Below are 18,797 nucleotides of genomic sequence, written 5' to 3'. Positions count from 1 at the left end.
GAATGGGTTCCTATAACTATAAGCCCACAAAGATGCTGAATATTTTATGAAATTGTATTTTAGTTTGGAAGGGATCTGCTAGGAATGTATTGCTTTCTTCTTGATGAACTCCCTGAACACTCTTAAAAACATGATAATGTCCTGACAAACCTTTCAAGGCTAAGCAATTTCTTTCAAAACAGGAAATAAATTACGCATCTGAAAATTGTTCACACACTTGATCTATCCCGATCAAAACCCCCATCCTTCAAGACTGGACAGATTTTCTGCAAGGCACTTTATACTCGGTTCAAGTTCTTCTTGTTAATTTAAGAAAAATGCTATAGGCCAACCATTTTTTATTATTTATGACTATTTTCAAAAATTCATTTCCCTTTTCCTATCCCTCAATGAGAATACTGGTGGCATTCTGCTTTATAGAGCTCATATTGACATTTTCTACTAACTCCATGCTCACACTGCAAGATTTAAAACTGCTGCCCATCACAATAATATCTGAACACCTATTCTTCAGGGTCCCATCCAACAAGATGCTCCTTGCACCAACATAGAGCTCCTTTGGCTTGTATCTCTCCTTAGATATTGTGAAGAAAGAGACAGTTTGTAAGATTTACAAATGAAGGCTATTTCACATCAGAAGTTAAGTAAATTCCCTAGGCATCAGGCTTCTTGTGCAGCCTGCCCAAATATCCACGTTTCAGTATCAGCTGAGTTCTTATCTGAACCATAAATGTAGTATTTTAGCAAGTGAAGGGGTGCACTTAGATTAAAGTGCTTGCAAGTATTAAATATTCATCCATGCTAGTGCTGAGTACATGAGTACAGACTACCCTGAGAATAATGAATCTGAAGAAATCCTATACTGTATTACTGTTCATCATGCAAGAGTAACTGTATGATGTGTCCAGACCAAACATGACCAAATAATTTGATTATAAGGATAAATATACATGTCTTTGCAAGCTATTTGAGAATAAATCTTTCTTGAGCTAAGTACAGTGCAACTGTAGAGTCAGTCAGTGCCCTTGACCCTAAGACCTGACCACAGAAACACGGGCGACAAAGTAAGTTTGAAAAGGGAAAGCAGAAATAAGAAAGCTTGACCTTCTTACACAGAAGGTCAGTGGCCAAAGCAAGAGTGAAACACCATTCTTCAAGCCCACTCTAGGCCAAATCTCATCAAACCATGCTGTATTTCATTCGAAAAAGGGCCTGGAAATACCTCGTACTTGCAACGAGGCCTATTTCATTTTCTGTAAGGTTGTTTCTTACCGTGCAGTGAGTGGTTATTCATTACTTAACAGAAACAGGAAAAGAAGATGTGTTTGCTGAAGTTGAAAAACAACTGGGAGTACAGAAAATCTATTAGAACTGCAAAGAAATTGTACAGTTTTTAAAATGAACAAATAATATCCTAGTTCTGTGTTGTTGGTTGGTTTGTTTGTTTTTCCCCAGAAGATAAGAGAGTTTTTGCTGGCTTAGGTGATTTGTATGTCTTAACTCCACCTTTACTTTCTCAGGTTTGTGGGATTGGGGTCAGGATTATGTTTTTCATGAATGAAACAGAAGGGTGTTATTTTGTTTGTTCAAGTGAAATTGGAATGTATATGCCCTTTGCAAAACTGTACATTTGTTGATTGCTGTGATAGTGCTGTTACGTAAAGCAAATTAAAAAAAAAGACAGTAACTTATGGTGAAAGGAGATTTTATTTTCCTTTCAGGTGGTTAAGCAGTATGTAAGGTGTGTGAACAGGATTTGCACTGTTTGCTAAAAGGATTATTCAAATGTAAAGGCCATAAACCAAATGTATCACTCATATAAACATAGCTGCATTAGTGATATTACACCACGGAAGAATTTGGCTTCTTATTTCTTAAAGTCGCTGCACAGGTGAAACAATAAATATGTATGTAATTATACATAAACCAGGCAATATTCCAACAATACAGTGCAAATTTTGAAGACTATCTTCTTATCGCAACCAAATAGATTGCACTTAGGTTAAAGAAAGAATAGGTACAGGTTGATGAAACTGAAAGTGGTTAAGGTTTGTGAATAAAATTAGACTTTTTTAATGAAAATTATATTTTTAGAAGGAACAGTATTCGAGAATAATCCTTTCCTATTTCTAATCTTATTTTTAAAATTGAGATAATTAAAAATCATAGAACTTAGTTTGGAAAATGGGTTTTGTCTTAAGAGGAATTTACCATAACATTTTTTATTTTTAAAAAACCTTGGATGGAAAAACAAGAAAAAAGAAACAAGAACTTGTTCAGAACAACCCCAATGGAGCTCCTTCAAAAACTTTATAGGAAAATCACTTGGAAGCTCTTTTAGAGAAAATATTCTTGTTCTCCGACCAAGTCAATTTCTGAAATGTATTACTTGTTCTTTACCTAAAGCTGGTAGCACGGTAAGATTTCAGTCTAAGATATTAACTGGGATCTAATATAAATTCTTTTCATACTGCCTGACTATAGAAAGGTTCATCACATCTCCTAAAAAAAAAAAAAATTGGAAGTAGTCTCAAGTTCTTATGTGACAGTGATCACATTTTTACTTTATAACTTTCTAGTCCAAACCTCAAATCTACACAGATCTTACCTAAGAAAAGTTTCCAAATTCTAACAACATTCCTTTTTTCCACCCACCCCCACTCAAAAAACTGTGCATAAAGCTTTTTGATAACTTTTAAATGTATTTTAGAAGAGGAAAAAATATATATTACATGCACTTCTCCAGAACTTCAAAGTGGTTAAGAGGATTTTACTCTTACCTTCCAGACCAATTCACCAATAGGGTACATTTCAAACCAGAAGTTGGATGTTAGAGGAATTTCTAAGTTTCTGGAAAAGCAAGTTGCTAATAACTTCTTTGTCAGGCTTAATTACAGCAGGCTTCCATGAACAACAAACTTGGTCAGCCAGCACATCCCTCAATTTGTGTACATCAAAAAATAGCCAAACTATGAAGGGTGATTTTGCACCTGTGCACAAGGGAAGGTTAGGGATGGAGTGGTGGTAATTCAGACCAAACAGTCCGGTAAGGCTCCAAGCTCAATTTAGATCAATTCCATTAATACTAATAACTTCTTTTGCCAGGGTTTGCAGCCTTAGATATCAAAGTTCTTTATACAGGAAGATCATTGTCATTATCTCTGTCTTATGGAGAATGAGACAAAATAGCTTGCCCAAAATCACCTTGGAGACAAGGGGCAGGGTCTTTGGAGGAAATATGATCTGAGACTTTCCAGCCTGTTCTGGACAGCACTTAGCCATCCTTCCACTACAAACCACGCGGCTTAGTGCAGGGACAGAAAATTGGAGGTTTATAAACATCTGAAGTGGATAGGCTGTACATTTTGTAAGGACAGGAACCTTCTTAGCTACTAACGTGGAGGAAAGGAGCCTAAAGCCTGATCCTTTCCCGTTCTTAGTCTGCAGGCTTAAAGCTGAAAATCTGTTTTCTAAGCTGTTGCAGATCATATGTGAATGCAGTGTTAGGAGGGAGCACAAATAATTTCCTAGAAGAAGGAAAGAAAATAGAAAAAAAAAAAGAGATGCATTGCTGCATACCAGAGGCAAGATTAAACACAGTAATGTAAAAACAAGAAAAATGCTCTATACATATGGCAGAGGGTGTATCATCTTTTGCTTAATACATGGCTGGCAGTCAGTTTCCAATTTGTCCGCAAGATAGAAAAGACCAAATCCCTCAACCCTCCTTCTTTCAGAATCATAGAATCATAGAATCATTTAGGTTGGAAAAGACCCTTGGGTTCATCGAGTCCAACCATCAACTCCACTCTACAAAGTTCTCCCTTACACCATATCCCTTAATACCACATCTAAACGAGTCTTAAACACATCCAGGGATGGTGACTCCACCACCTCCCTGGGCAGCCTATTCCAGTGTCTGACCACTCTCTGTGAAGAATTTTTTCCTAATGTCCAGCCTAAACCTACCCTGCTGCAGCTTGAACCCATTCCCTCTTGGTCTATCACTAATTGATACTAATCTCTCTAGTGTTCTATCACTAATAGAATACTAATATAGAAATGAATACAACAGCATTTTCCTTTCATGCAGGGAAGTAGGAGAGTAATTAAAATATATTTTAAAGATATTTTGAGATCTTCATGTCAAAGCCAATTAAATATATTAATTTCAGTAAAGTTTCATCAATGTAGACTTACAGAAAGACCTTAACACAGAAAAGAGTAGTTTTGGAGTAGTATTCTGATACCTTCTGCGAGTCTGTAATTTAAATTCTGGTTAGTAATTTGTGTGCTTGAATCATTCCCTAAATATATACAGCTAAAACATTATTTAGATGGCTAGAATTAATTTTGTAATTAGTATACTAGTTAGGAATGGCAACCTAATTGTGTAAAAAAAAAAAGTTATTCCTGTAGTCCATATTATCCTTTCTTGAATATGTATTCCCAGACAATATTATGTATTCAAATTAAAAAGCTCAGTGCTGAATCAGTCCAAGGTCATCACAGTTTGTCTGTTACAGTCTCCCTCAAGTTTGATGAGAGCGCTACATTAATGCAAATGCATTAGATTAAAAAAAAAAAAAAGACCACTGTTAAGTTCTTGTATTAGTGATGATAATTTTGCATTTGACACAGAGTTAAAAAGAATTTCTCTATTTGATGGTGTATTAATATCTGTAGTGACAAATCCTTCAGCACATACTATAGCTGCCATTGCCTGGAGGAAAACCTAAGGACATTCTAAAGAGCACTGTGGAGGGAAGTTGTAAAGAAGTACTCGGTTTGGAGTTGTTAGACTGAAACTAAGCAGGACGGTTTGATGTATTGCCAGAAGGCTTTATCTTCTCAAAAAGTTTATAATCAAACACAAAGGAGAGCCTACTGCATATTTTGTTGTTCAGCGAACATGAAAAGTTGTTTTCCTTTCATTAATGCATCTTTCTTTACACTTAGCCTTATCCAAAACAGCACATTGTGTAGATATTGTTACCACTTAAAGTCCTGGATTAATTCACTTCAGTGAAACTTTGGTTCCTTTTAAAAATTGTTTTTAAGCTGAGTTTGGCAGAGACACTTAATCAGAAGTCAGAAAAGGGAAAGTACAAGTTAATACTATAATATTTTCCAAACCTTCCGTGTGAAATCTCAGAAGTATTTACACATATTACAAACCAGCTCCTTTAGAGCATCTGATTTAGAAAAGCAAGGGGAAAGTGTGGATCAAGGAATTGGTTAAGGTTATATATATGTCAGAGACTCGAACTGAAAATGGAATCCATATCCCGTTATCTCACCACTAACCTTCCACTGAAGTTATAGGATGATACACACAAACCCAAACACGCACAAGTGTTTGATGACGCACAATAGGATGATACGCACAAACCCAAACACGCACAAACCTGGCTTCTGTTGTCAAGGACAACAAAAAAAGCTTCTATAAATATATTAGCAATAGGAAGAGGACTAAGGATTATCTCTGTCCTCTAGTAGATGGGGCCGGCAACATAGTGACCAAGGATGAGGAAAAGGCTGAGGTACTTAATGAAGTCTTTGCCTCAGTCTTCAGCAGTAGGACCAGTTGTTCCCTGAGCACCCAGACCCCTGAACTAGAAGACAGGGATGGGGAGCAGACTGAAGCCCCTCTAATCCAAAGGGAAATGGTGAGGGACCTGCTTCAGCACCTGGAGGTGAACAAATCTATGGGGCCGGATGGGATCCACCCAAGGGTATTGAAAGAGCTGGCGGAGGTGCTCGCCAGGCCACTTGGTATCATTTATGAGCAGTCCTGGACAACCGGGGAGGTCCCAGCTGACTGGAGGTTAGCAAATGTGACACCCATCCACAAGAAGGGCCGGAAGGAGGATCCGGGGAACTACAGGCCAGTCAGTCTGACCTCGGTGCCTGGGAAGGTCATGGAACAGATCCTCCTCAGTGCCATTACACGGCACATGCAGGAGAACAGGGTGATCAGGCCCAGTCAGCATGGGTTTGTGAAGGGCAGGTCATGCCTATCAAACCTAATATCCTTCTATGATAAGGTGACCCACTTAGTGGATGAGGGAAAAGCTGTGGATGTTATCTACTTGGATTTTTGCAAAGCTTTTGACACTGTTTCCCACAGCATTCTCCTGGAGAAACTGGCTGCTCATGGCCTGGACAGGTGTACTCTTCGCTGGGTAAAAAACTGGCTGGATGGCCGTGCCCAGAGAGTGGTGGTAAATGGAGTTAAATCCAGTTGGTGTCCGGTCACAAGTGGTGTCCCCCAGGGTTCGGTGCTGGGGCCGGTTCTCTTTAATATCTTTATCAATGATCTGGATGAAGGGATTGAATGCACCCTCAGTAAGTTCGCAGATGACACTAAACTGGGCGGGCGTGTTGATCTGCTTGAGGGTAGGTTGGCTCTGCAGAGGGATCTGGACAGGCTGGACCGATGGGCTGTGACCAATGGTATGAGGTTCAACAAGGCCAAGTGCCGGGTCCTGCACTTGGGTCACAACAACCCCATGCAGTGCTACAGGATTGGGGCAGAATGGCTTGAAAGCAGCTCGACAGAAAAGGACTTGGGAGTGTTGGTTGACAGCCGGCTGAATATGAGCCAGCAGTGTGCCCAGGTGGCCAAGAAGGCCAACAGCATCCTAGCCTGTATCAGGAATAGTGTGGTGAGCCGGACTAGGGAAGTGATCATCCCCCTGTACTCGGCACTGGTGAGGCCCCACCTCGAGTACTGCGTTCAGTTTTGGGCCCCTCGCTACAAGAGGGACATTGAGGTGTTGGAGCGTGTCCAGAGAAGGGCTACAAAGCTGGTGAGGGGCCTGGAGGACAAACCTTATGAGGAACGACTGAGGGAGCTGGGGTTGTTTAGCCTGGAGAAGAGGAGGCTGAAGGGAGACCTTATCACCCTCTACAACTACCTGAAAGGAGGTTGTAGAGAGATGGGGGCTGACCTCTTCTCCCTGGTGACAAGTGATAGGACGAGGGGAAACGGGTTCAAGTTACGTCAGGGGAGGTTTAGATTAGATATTAGGAGACATTTTTTCACTGAAAGGGTTATTAAACATTGGAATAGGCTGCCCAGGGAGGTGGTGGATTCACCATCCCTGGAGGTGTTTAAAAAAAGGGTAGATGGGGCACTGAGGGACATGGTTTAGAAGTGGCTCTTGTCAGGGTAGGCTAAAGGTTGGACTCGATGATCTTAAAGGTCCCTTCCAACCTCAACAATTCTATGATTCTATGATTCTATGTTCACACATGCAGCCATATTAACGTTGTTTGTGAATCATATAATATTGACATCTACAGCACAGACGTCTTCAACTTCAGAACTTGTTCCAAGTTTCTCTTAAAATAAATGGAGAGATAGGTATTTTAAGACATGATCCACTTAATCTTACTAGGTGTCAAATTTAGGAAGGGTTAATCACATTCCCAAATACCAATCTTTCTTTAGAGATGCTAAAGAGAACCCAGACAAGCAGCTCAAGTGTAAACACATACATTTAGAAAACTCTGCCCACAATAAATATTAAAGGGTTTCATGGTATATTTCTCTGATTTTTCATTAAAAACAATTGACAAGTGCATAGCTATGAATATTAAGCAACCCTTTAAGATGCCTATTCTCAGTTTTGAATGCACATAAATCAGTTAGGGCTACAGTTTTAAAGGCATTTAGACACCTAAAGGGGAGACGGAAATTATGCATTACCTGTGTTTTCTTACTTTTCAGCAATAAGTAAGAAATATTAATGATATTAATGATTTAGGAAGGAAATGTGACAAAGGAGTACGAGAAAGAGTCAAGCTGTATGAATAAATTATTTTAGAGATATATTAGCCCCAGATGAGCTATGCTGAATAATATCAGCATTGCTAGTGGGTAAGATTTTTCCTATGGCCTTACAAATTACTAACTTGCTGTAAATACACACCTGGGTTTAGTCTGCAGGTTTTGTTCTTAAATGTCCACTGAATAATGTTGTATTATGTATAGATGAAAAATAATTCACCTCACATATACTCAGTGTTGGGTAGAAAACTGAAAGATATGGCTAGCAGTTGATATCCTGGCTACAGAAAAATCAATAGCAAAACTCCCATTGAGTTCAATGTGGTGAGATTTTATATTTCATCTTGAGTGTCATAGAGCAGCAAATATGTTGGCCAATATAGTTAAAGAGAAGAATATATTCTGTCAGAGGAAAAAAAAAAGAAAAGAAGAAAAAAGAAAAGCCTACTTTGTTTTCTCATTGGTTTGAGTGTCTTCAGGCTGAAAAGAAAGAGACCATTCTGATAGTATTTAAAGAACAGGAAGAAGAATGAGTAAGGATGTTCCCTGGGGACAAAACTAAAATGGCAAAATCTACAAAGTGGGTATAAGAACCTGTACAGGATAAATGGACAAACAGTAAGTCACTGATGTAATTCAGTATTTTACCCTCAGTGTTTTTCTCAAGCGCAGACCACAGCCTGAGCAGAATCTCTTCTGCTCAGCTTGAGCAGAGCCTCATTTAAAGAATCTTAATAGAAATTAGAAATAATGGTGTGAAGAAAAGGAAAGGTAGCTTCAAGCTGAGTATTAAGCCAAACTTCCAGAAAGTGAAATCTATTCAAACATGCAATAGTATCATGTTGAAAAAGCACGAGGAATCATACTCCTGGGAGTATTCCAGTTTTGGTAGGTGTATTGCTATATGACCTTCCAGTCTTAGAATCTGATATGGTAGCTCTTCAGTTCAGCTTTTTCTCCTTGCTCCTGTTCCAGTTTGTGCTGTTATCTAACGTGGCACAGGAGCTAGCAGCTTCCTTAGTAATGACTGGGCATGTGTATTTGAAAAGAGATCGCTAATTAAATGGGTGGGATCACTGAAGGATTCATTCACAGAGATGGCACAGGGCATGATTTTGCTCAAATCTACTGCAATTCTCCTGTGTGATCTTGTACAAGTCATCGTTGTCTGGGATAGTGCCCGTACCACCATGCACCACCATGGCTATACCGCACCATTTATGTGGAAGGTTCCCAGAGGGGGTCCAGCATCCTGTGTTGGCTGCTTTGACATCCTATGCGGTGTACATGGAGAACTGAACCCACCAAGGTGGTATCCTTAAGCAAGTTGCTGCCCAAAGAAATACCGGTCTGGGTGAAATATTAATTTGTTAAGATGCATTTCTCTCCATTTGGGTTTCACAGCCCAGTTCACTGGTTTGGATGTAGGGGCCCTACGCCCTGCTCAAGAAGGAATTCTAAAAGTTTTCTTTACATAATAGAGTAGCAGTGAGAACACCAACTTATACTCTGCTCCTATAAATAAGCAGTTGTAAGAAAAGACCTTTTACTTCTTACTTCTGTTTCCCTGCACAAATCCACAAAATGTGTAGAGAAAAAAACAATTTTTCTTCATTCATGATCTATTTTCTCCATTTTGATGCAAATTTTAAGGGACTGGGGCTGTTCCTATCTGTGTGTTTCGACTATACTTTAGCTCAGTGAAGATCCATTTCACTTAAAACCTGTGTTACTTTAATGCAAAAAGATCAAAGTAGTTTTAATTTTTCCATAGTGTTCATTAACTTATATAAACAAAAACTACATCTTGTGTTTGTTGTTTTAGTATTTTAGATTCAGACAGCTAATCCAGAAATAAAGAGACAGTATGTTATTTTCTTAATAGACATGTGAGAGGACTTTTACGTAGTTTGTTTTGATGTTGTCTTGGTATTTTTCCTGCCCTGAGTGATATTTCCATAATGCCCTTGATTATTTGAAACCCAAAACACTTAGTGTTCCTTATTTCAAAAGTGTGTTATTAGATGCACTTTTTTGCAATATCCTCAGAGCTTCTAAGTCTTCAAAAGTACACATGGATCAATTGTAATATTATTAAGGAGAAAGAAAATTAATGCAGTTCTTTTTCTAGGAACACACTAGGTTTTGAACAGTCTGACTGTTTTCCTAACCAGATCTAGAGAAGGCTGAATAGATATCACCAAAGACTTAATGAACATCTTTCTTGTTGGTGTCATCCTCTTCCTTCTTCCTCAGTTTTAATCTCCTTTCTGTCTGTGGCAGATGGCATTATGCTGATGAAGGAAAGAGATGTCTGGTTCTCAACAGCTTGTGCCAGTAGACCAGCAGTGCCTTTTCCTGCAAAACTTATTTTATGTGGAGAAAAGAATAGAAGATAATTATTGTTCAAAAGGAAAAGAACTCGAAGTTCATTAGTAAAACATGCTTATGAAGGACATGCATACTGCCAAAATGTTACTACGCTTATGTCCTTTCAAACTCTTCCATGGGGTGAACCACTTATTGATTCTGTAAGGCTCTGCGTGCGATGTATTATATACCGTAGCTGTGGTGCATTGTGGGAGAGTTATTCTGATCAGATAGTCTAGAGCAGGGTTTTTAGTTTCTCAATGAAATCATTAAATGCTGCAAGAAAGTAGATGCTTAACACAAATGATTAAGCATATTGTTAGGTCAAAACCTAGTTATGCATCAGAAAAATAAAAGCTTTACTTAGGTTTAATAGTAAAGTACGAACTTCAAGCCAATGAGACATTTGTGCAGGAGTCGGCTATTGGCCAAGATTATTATCTGGATACTGCCGAATATTAAGTAGTATAACATAGAAAACCCAATTCGACGTATTTTTCATTAGAGGACTAGCAGTTTTCATACTCAGTTCTAAGCAGCTGACTTTTAAAAATATTAGCTCTTGTTCTAAATTTTAAGATTAAATTTAAAAAAACACACCAAAATTTACTTTAGACACTGACAAATATTGACTTTGAAGATTTAGGTTTTGTTCCTGTGTGTCAAGCATTTTTTTAGAAAAATAAAAAAAAAACTTATCTCATGTTTTTATGGACAAAGTGTTCAGTTTTCAGGATATTCATTCAATCTGCAGGTAAAAGCCGTTTAAAAAATAATCACATGAAATAAAATAATATCTTCCGGAAAATGAACCTTTAAAATTTTACATTTTGTAGTATGGGCCATTAATGAGTTTTTTGAAATATTGTTTTCCACCTATGGTAACCAAAGCAAAGAAAGAAACAATGTTTTACATTTACACCAAAATGTCATATTTATTTAGCTTATTTTATTACAAAAGATTCTCATGCTATTTAAAGTGCAATAACAATGCTAGATTTTCAAGAGAAAAAAAATGGAGATTCTGGTGCTGAAAATACAGTAGGGATTTTGGAAGAAAACAGGTTTCCAAATTGGACTTGACACAATATAATCTACTAACTAGTGTTTGACGTTCTATTGACTTCTAGAGGATGGAGTGTCAGGCCACTCAAATGCTGTCTGATAACCATCCAGTAGAGAGGGCTATAAATTTCTAGAGTGCTGCAGCTAGTAAAGGCTTTACTCTACTTCAAATGGCAGGAGACGGTGAATTCAAGAGGGACATCCTGAGTAATGTGGCGTCATGGTTTCAGTTGGGATAGAGTTAACTTTCTTACTAGGGGAAATAGTGTTTTGGGTCATTGCTAAGCAGTCAAGGCCTTTTCTTCTCCTCCTACTGCCCTCAAGCAAGTAGGCTGGGAGTGCACAAGAAGTTGGGAGGAAACACAGCCAGGGCAGCTGACTTCAAATGACCAAAGAAATATTCCATGTCATATGACATCATGCTCAGTATATAACACTAGGGGAAGAAGAAGGAACTGGGAGATGTTCGGAGTTATGGCATTTCTCTTCCCAAGTAGCCATTATGAGTGATGGAAATGGCTGAACACCTGCCTGCCAGAGGGAAGTAGTGAATTAATTCCTTGTTTTTCTTTGCTTATGTGCACGGCTTCTGCTTTACCTGTTTACCTGTTTATCTTTAACTGTTTTCATCTCAACCCACAGCTCTTCTGATTGTAACCTCCATTCTAGTGGTGGGGAGGAAGCAAGCTGCCGCATGGTGCTTGATTACCAGCTGAGGTTTGGGTGCCCAAAGTGCTCAATGGCCCTGAGATTAAGAGTTTTATGTTCTATTGACTGAGCTAGCCAGGCTAGAGGTCCTGTGTTCATATCCCATACGAGCCCTCTGAGAAGGACTGTCATGTTTATAGACTTCTTGTGCACTCCCAGCCATATGTGGCCATGGTATTTTGATGTGACGATGGTATTTTGCCATGAAAAATGTGACCAATGTATGCAGTTCCTTAGACGAATGTCTCTTTTATAAAAAAAACCCAACCAACCCAACAACAAAAAACAAATGAAAACAAACAAACAAACAAAACACAGCAAAACCATGTTATAAGATCTTAATCATCTCAGATGGTCAGGATTTAAGTTTTACATCTGACCCAAAAGATTGATTACACTCCTGCCACATTCACATGCCAGAAGTATACTGTATTGATTGAACGTCTACTGCTTTTAGCAGTTAATAAATCCCAAGTTAGTGTTTACTGCCTTACAAAAGAGAGAGACACAATAACATTGCATATATTAATTGTGCTTTTGAAATTAAATGTCGGTAGCATATTGGAAAGGTGGAACTATTTTCATTAATGCACCAGGTTGACAGCAAGTTGTGTTAACAAAGTTCAGCAAAATGTCTTCAGTGGCCCTGGGATGTTCATAAAAATAAATTAGCCTGGGAAGACACAGCGTGCTTAGGGAAATTCTAATACATGTAATTGTACTGGAATGCAAAGCAAGCCAACAGGTTTGCCGAAATGATTAACAGTTTACTAGGTTTGGACTATCAACAACTGTTTTACACATCCATAATTTATTGTCATTTCTTTAGGTTGACTACAACTTATGCAGAGGCCAGTTCAGAGCAGAGAATGCTTATTCAACCTTAGTTTTCTTTTGAGTTGTGAATGAGATCAGTTATTTTTAACTACATGATCTCTGACCACAGACAGCACAACCCAAGGAAAAGGTGCTCATTGATGCTGAATAAATGAAAAGAGACTGCTTAGTACATCTCAATGAACTATTCTGCAGTGTATTTGACTCTGTGCCTTGATGTCAGTAGTCAGGATGGGAATGGTAATTACATTAATTAGCTTAAGAGGACAATCTTGCAAAAACTTGTGTCTCTGTTTCAGAGTGAGATGAAATAATTTCAGGAAGGAAATACGTGGACTACTTGCTGCAGAAATCTAACTTGAAGGCTAGAACTATGAATATCAGTCAGCAGGACTGGAGTTAACAACTTAAAAGTGGGGTGTCCAAAGTCAGGTGATCAGTGAGGCTCTTTTTATAGAGAATACAGAAATCTTGGACAATTATTCATCTCCTTCTGAAACAGGCACGTAAGGCAGGTGATCTGAATTATATCAATTGATATTCTGCTGTCTTTGTCTTCAAATGCTGTAGGGGGAGCTTTAACAGCTAATGGGGAACATGTCTACCTTTATTGAACTATTCAGTGAGAAGACTTTCATCGTGACATGGGTCACTGATTCATGAATTGTTGTAATATTTACTGCAACATATTGCAGGACACATTATTCCACAAAGGTGGATGAAGATTAAGTGAATTCCAGTGATCTGAGCAGGCGGACATCATTACTTTTGGCAATGTTCTGACGTGGGTACAGTATCCTTTATCCATTATCTTCTTTTCATTCCCTCCTCTAGAAAGTAAAATAGAAGTAAAGATAAAGTAATCCTGTGATCAACTCGGAGATCAAATATCAAAAGCAAAGAGCTAACACACACAGTTAAAATGAGAAGGTCGGTTTTCGGGGAGTCGAGAAGATCTAGGAGCACACCAAACAGACCGTCATTGGAATAGACCCATCATGGAGAGTATCCTAGATATATATTGATAGAACAGAAACTATCAAAGCTGATTTTTTCTATATTATTGCATGAGACAATATTGGGTGGCAGTCTCAACCTCAAGAAACATGTATTTACACAAACTTCAAAGTACATTTATTTTTGGACATGTGTGGAGTACCCAACCTGACCAAGAGAGTAGACCATTATTGTTAACAATACCAAAGCTAAGGAAAACCAAATGTATTTAAATGTTGAGGGAAATTTTGCTATTATGAGTGAGACACAACCATTGAAACAAAGAAGTGCAGGCAGGAAACAAAGAGAACACAGGGTAAATTTATACAGTTCGCTTACTAAACAGGAAAAATGTAAAAGGAAAAATAAAAACCAGAAAAATCATCTACATTAGAAAAATTTATGTAATGCTAGACATTTCATCAACCGAGGTTGTATCTAGAATATGTATAATTTCATAACTCTTTATGTAGAAGACATTACTGCAGCAAAACTAGAAAATTGTGGTCAGTATGATGTTCATGCTTTAAACAGGCTGAAAAAAATGAACAAAATTCTGAAAAAAATCCCATAAAACATTCAGGAGTTGGAGAAAGAAGTTACAGACCTGCTAAAAAGCTCAGGCTATTTATATTATCTACGAGAATGATGAGAGGTGGCTTGATCACACTGCGTGTGTTTTTTTAAAGGGAGAAAATGCAAGATATTTAAGAGCTTTTTAATGTTAGGTTCCCAAAAAAAGCCAACACCTTGGAAGTGCAACTAAACAGTTTGTAATTTAAAGTGAAACACATTTATAACAGGAATTTCAGGAGGGAAGAAAAGTGAGTAGAATTTTTGAATTTCTGAAGGCCAATTTTGCATTTGGCACAGCCTTGGGTGCTGAGGAAGAAAATACAAAATTCTGTCCCCTTTAATGAGAAAAACCCTTGCTTCAACAGAGTTACGAAGAAGCAGAACAACATCCACAGTGGGGCCGAGATCAACTTTCTTACTGTCTACCCACCCGCCCTAAAAGGAACGAAAAAAGTGCTGGTAGCAATGCTAAAAAATTTGATGCATTCTTTTGATATATAACAGATTAAATTAGTTTAATTTCCTTCCATTCAGCACCTTTAAAGAGATTTTAGCAGCGTAATGGCAGAATGCCAATTCATAACATCCTAAATAGGTGGAAAAAATTGCTTGCTGAAAGTACCTCCCCTTCTCTTCAGCTGGCTAAAATTAGCTGCCCAGTTTCAAAAAGCTGAAATAAGGTGGGATAAATCCCATCATAAAAAGAATTCAGTGGAAAATAATCCATGAGAAAGGGTATGCTTTGTGAAAAAAAGTACTTACCATCATGCATTTGGTGTAATTATACTTTGCTTTTCAAACCGTAATGAACAGTGGTTCGTATAAATGGTAGGTTAAAAACATGACTAATTTAGTTATTGTTATTTCCTTTGGCATTCATTTTGATATATGTATTGTTAAAATCTTAGTATATTAATTGCATTGAATTTGCATCTTTGGTTAGTTGGCTACTTAGCTTCCAGCACTTTATTGCATTTAGAAACATTCACGCCTGGAGACATTCAGTACAGAAGTACCTCTACCTTTCTGACGTTTTTGTCCTTCCTCCTACTTTTTAGTATTTCAAATTCCAGAAAGAATAGTATGAGAGGGGCATGCCTGCACAAACTTCTCTGAGACAGGATACAAAATGGGGGAACATGGAAGTATGAAGTGACAGAAGCATACAGCTGTTTTGCTTTTTCTTCCCAAAGATGGGGTCAAAGCCAAGAAATAAACTTGTGTGGGGTACACAAGAAGGGTTGGCTTTGGAAGACAGAGGGCTTTCAACGGTTCACAGTTGGAGTGTTTAATACAAAAAGGGAACAAATTGGTTTAAAAACTGAAAGACATTTTTACCTCTTGCTTGGGATAAACACATTCCTCCTAACTGGGGCTGGAGCTAAGAGAAATTCCCTGACTTGACTACATCTGGCATGTGCTTGTGGGAGAAGTTATGGTGTTGGCTGCAGGAAGATGCACAGCAGGATGCAAGAGAGGATGCGCTGAGAGTGGATGGAAATCTTTTCTTGGGTGTCATGAAAGCTTCCTAAAATTCTGGTACTAAGTATGTGCATATTTTAGTGACACATGAATCAAAGTGTAAAAGATACTGAAGGCTGGACTTTCTGTTAGTGTTACAGAGTATAACTGGAAAGGATTTTCTTTCATCTTTTCACTTCCTGAGATTCTAGCCCTAAATAGTTAAGAAAAAGCATTTTGTCTTATAAATTATTGTTTCCCTATCTGAAATTCCCACACCTGATCTTCTTTTTGTTACCCGTTGTAGCAGTTTGTTCGATTATGTTTATACCAAGGCTGTCTGTTTGACCGTCATGTATTGGAGACACAAGATGGCTGTGAACTAGGTACTTTCTATGGCTGCTAGAAAGATAGCCATGGCAACACAAAGCTTGCTGTAGTCTTTAAAGTATACCCTTGAGATAGGAAGGAGAAGAACGTAATAAACCTTGACTACCTTCCAGGTTTGAGTCAGAATAGATGTTAATTTGTCTGTTCATACATTTTCATTCTGCAAGAGTCACTTGTAATCCCTGTACATACACAAGTTGGAATGAGGTGACAATTTTGCCCCCAAACTTTGAAATATATAGCAGGCTTTCCTAAACTTACATCATCAAGGTGCAGTAGATGTCATCAGCTATCTTCTGCTATGCAGCCCCACGTGCATTTTCAATCCTATCTCCCATATGCCTCATCGGCATAAACAAAGTAATAAAAAGTACTCCAAAAAGTTTATTTTCTCATTCCTCATTCACCTGATAGTTTATCCATCATTTCTGTCTCACCAAGGACTACACCCACATATTTTGGAAATGTCTTCAGTGAGTACCTGGTTCTTCTTTTCCTTTTCTTCAACATCTCCTTCTTTTTCTGATTGCTTTAGGCTTCCTCTTTACTTTTTAGGGTAAAGTGGAGTTAAACTAAAATCTCTCTTATGTGATAAAGAAGGAAATAATTCTAGATGTTAAAATAGGTTGTCAGAAACGTTGACAAGTGTAGATAGAATGTGATTTATGGACCTTTAACTTTTTAAATTAAAATCTTATATCCTTAGGTAATACAGTAGTGCTGGTGTGCATTGAATTCTTGCACTGCATTCCAAATTATCTATAGCACATTAATTTACCATAGATCTGTTTCAGTTGTTTGAGTAAAATGGACAAGATAAATTGAATTAGTCTGAAGTATAAGATTCTGGGGAGAATGAAAGTCCATGAAGACTGTCAGATGTAAGAATTAACTGTTACCACTTTAAGCGTTACTTGTAAAACAGAGAGTCTGGGAGACATATTTGAATTTGGATAATCTTGTGCTGGCTGACACAGTGGATATCCTGTTCAGAGACACACAGTTTAGGGGATATGTAGCACAGTTTTCCTTTCAGCATGTCTCAAATTAGAAATGGAAATTTCAGAACTTAACAGAAGTCATGTAAAGTTGGGCCAATAGCCCATTAGACCTGTATTCTGCCAGCCCTGTGACAGAATTCAGAATGTAGGTCAGAAACCTACGAAAATTCAAACTATGCAATAACCTACCCACAAGGAATTTTATTTCTTATTACAATTAATTACGGATTTCCTTGTCTCCTGAAGAATGATGAATCCAAAAATCTTGATTGTTTTAAATTTTATCTTTTTCAAATTCAAATTAATGATTTTTAAGTTCCAGTTTCAAATGTCCTGTCTTTATGCAGTCTGTACATAGATACTGCAAAATACTTCAAGAAGCCGTTCTTGATATTTGCCCCTGCAATGTTGCTGGTAGAAAGCACTTAAAGTACTCTGGAAGGCCTTTTTTCAAGTCATTTAGCTTGGGAGGATCAGTAGTTTTGAAAAGGGATATCCAGGGACACTAAAGTAATTCAAAATTATTTCAGGACCTGGAACATTTGCTGAAATTAAGATTTAGAAATAAAATTATAAACCATACAGCAGTAAGGACAGAAAACAGCTCCTGTTTTTTTTGTGTATTCTTTTCCCTCTAAAGTTTTGGACCTGATCTACCATGATTTTTGGAGCTTTTTGGAGAAAAATAAAATAGTCACAGAAAACAAAGAAGATAAAGGGCAATCTTACAGTTTAAGATACATTTGCAGTCATAAGCACTTTATATGGGTTTTTTGGGAGTTCCGAAGTCCCTCTCAAGCTATACTATTTAGATGCTTAAGTAGTTACAGATGAAAGTTAAATTTCTTTTATAGATTAGAAACTGGTAAAGCAGTAAAATGACATAAAGGCAAAAAAGGAAAAAAAGAGGTCACAGCTGGATATCTGAGGATTACAGCCAAGACTACATTATCGACCATGCATTATTAGTTACCTGAAAAAGCTAGTCCCTTAGGCTCTCTTTACAGGGGCCACTTATAAAGGCAATTCACATCTTAGGTGTGTGAAATGGCTTTCCAGAAATACTTATCTGTTAACTTCTACTGAAGGAATTCAAGTAATTAGGTTCCTAACTTAGACTTTACCAGTGCACCAGATTTGAGGGATGAGCTTAAGTTAAGGTTATTCATCTGAACCGATCTTTAGTCTAATTGGTTTGATCTTCCCCATTTCTTTTCTTTAGAACAACTACACTGTCAGTTTCTTCAGAAGCAGAGACCTACCATGTTACATACTTCATTTTCTCCAAAGACAGGCAAGAAAACCATGAAAATAAAGATAATTATTTCTGGTATTTTCCTATTTTAGTAGGAAGAAAGCAGAACAATACTGCTAAAAGTACCCCAAAGAATTCAGAAAAATGGCATGTCTATCATTTAACATTTTTGCAGCATTTTTTGAAGCTAAATAGAAAGTGTTTCGTAACAAGCATGTCATCCTCAGTCAACCCAACACATATTAGAGATCAGGATGGAGGTAGGTGATAAATACAAGACATCATTTAAGAGTGAGTTCAGGAGCTACTGATCTATGTAAGAACAAGCAACATTCTTCTGCGA

The sequence above is a fragment of the Chroicocephalus ridibundus genome, chromosome 3 (genome assembly GCF_963924245.1).
Source record: "Chroicocephalus ridibundus chromosome 3, bChrRid1.1, whole genome shotgun sequence".
Classification (NCBI taxonomy): domain Eukaryota; kingdom Metazoa; phylum Chordata; class Aves; order Charadriiformes; family Laridae; genus Chroicocephalus; species Chroicocephalus ridibundus.
The sequence above is the reverse complement of the archived record's forward strand: the minus strand, read 5'-3'. Positions refer to the sequence as shown.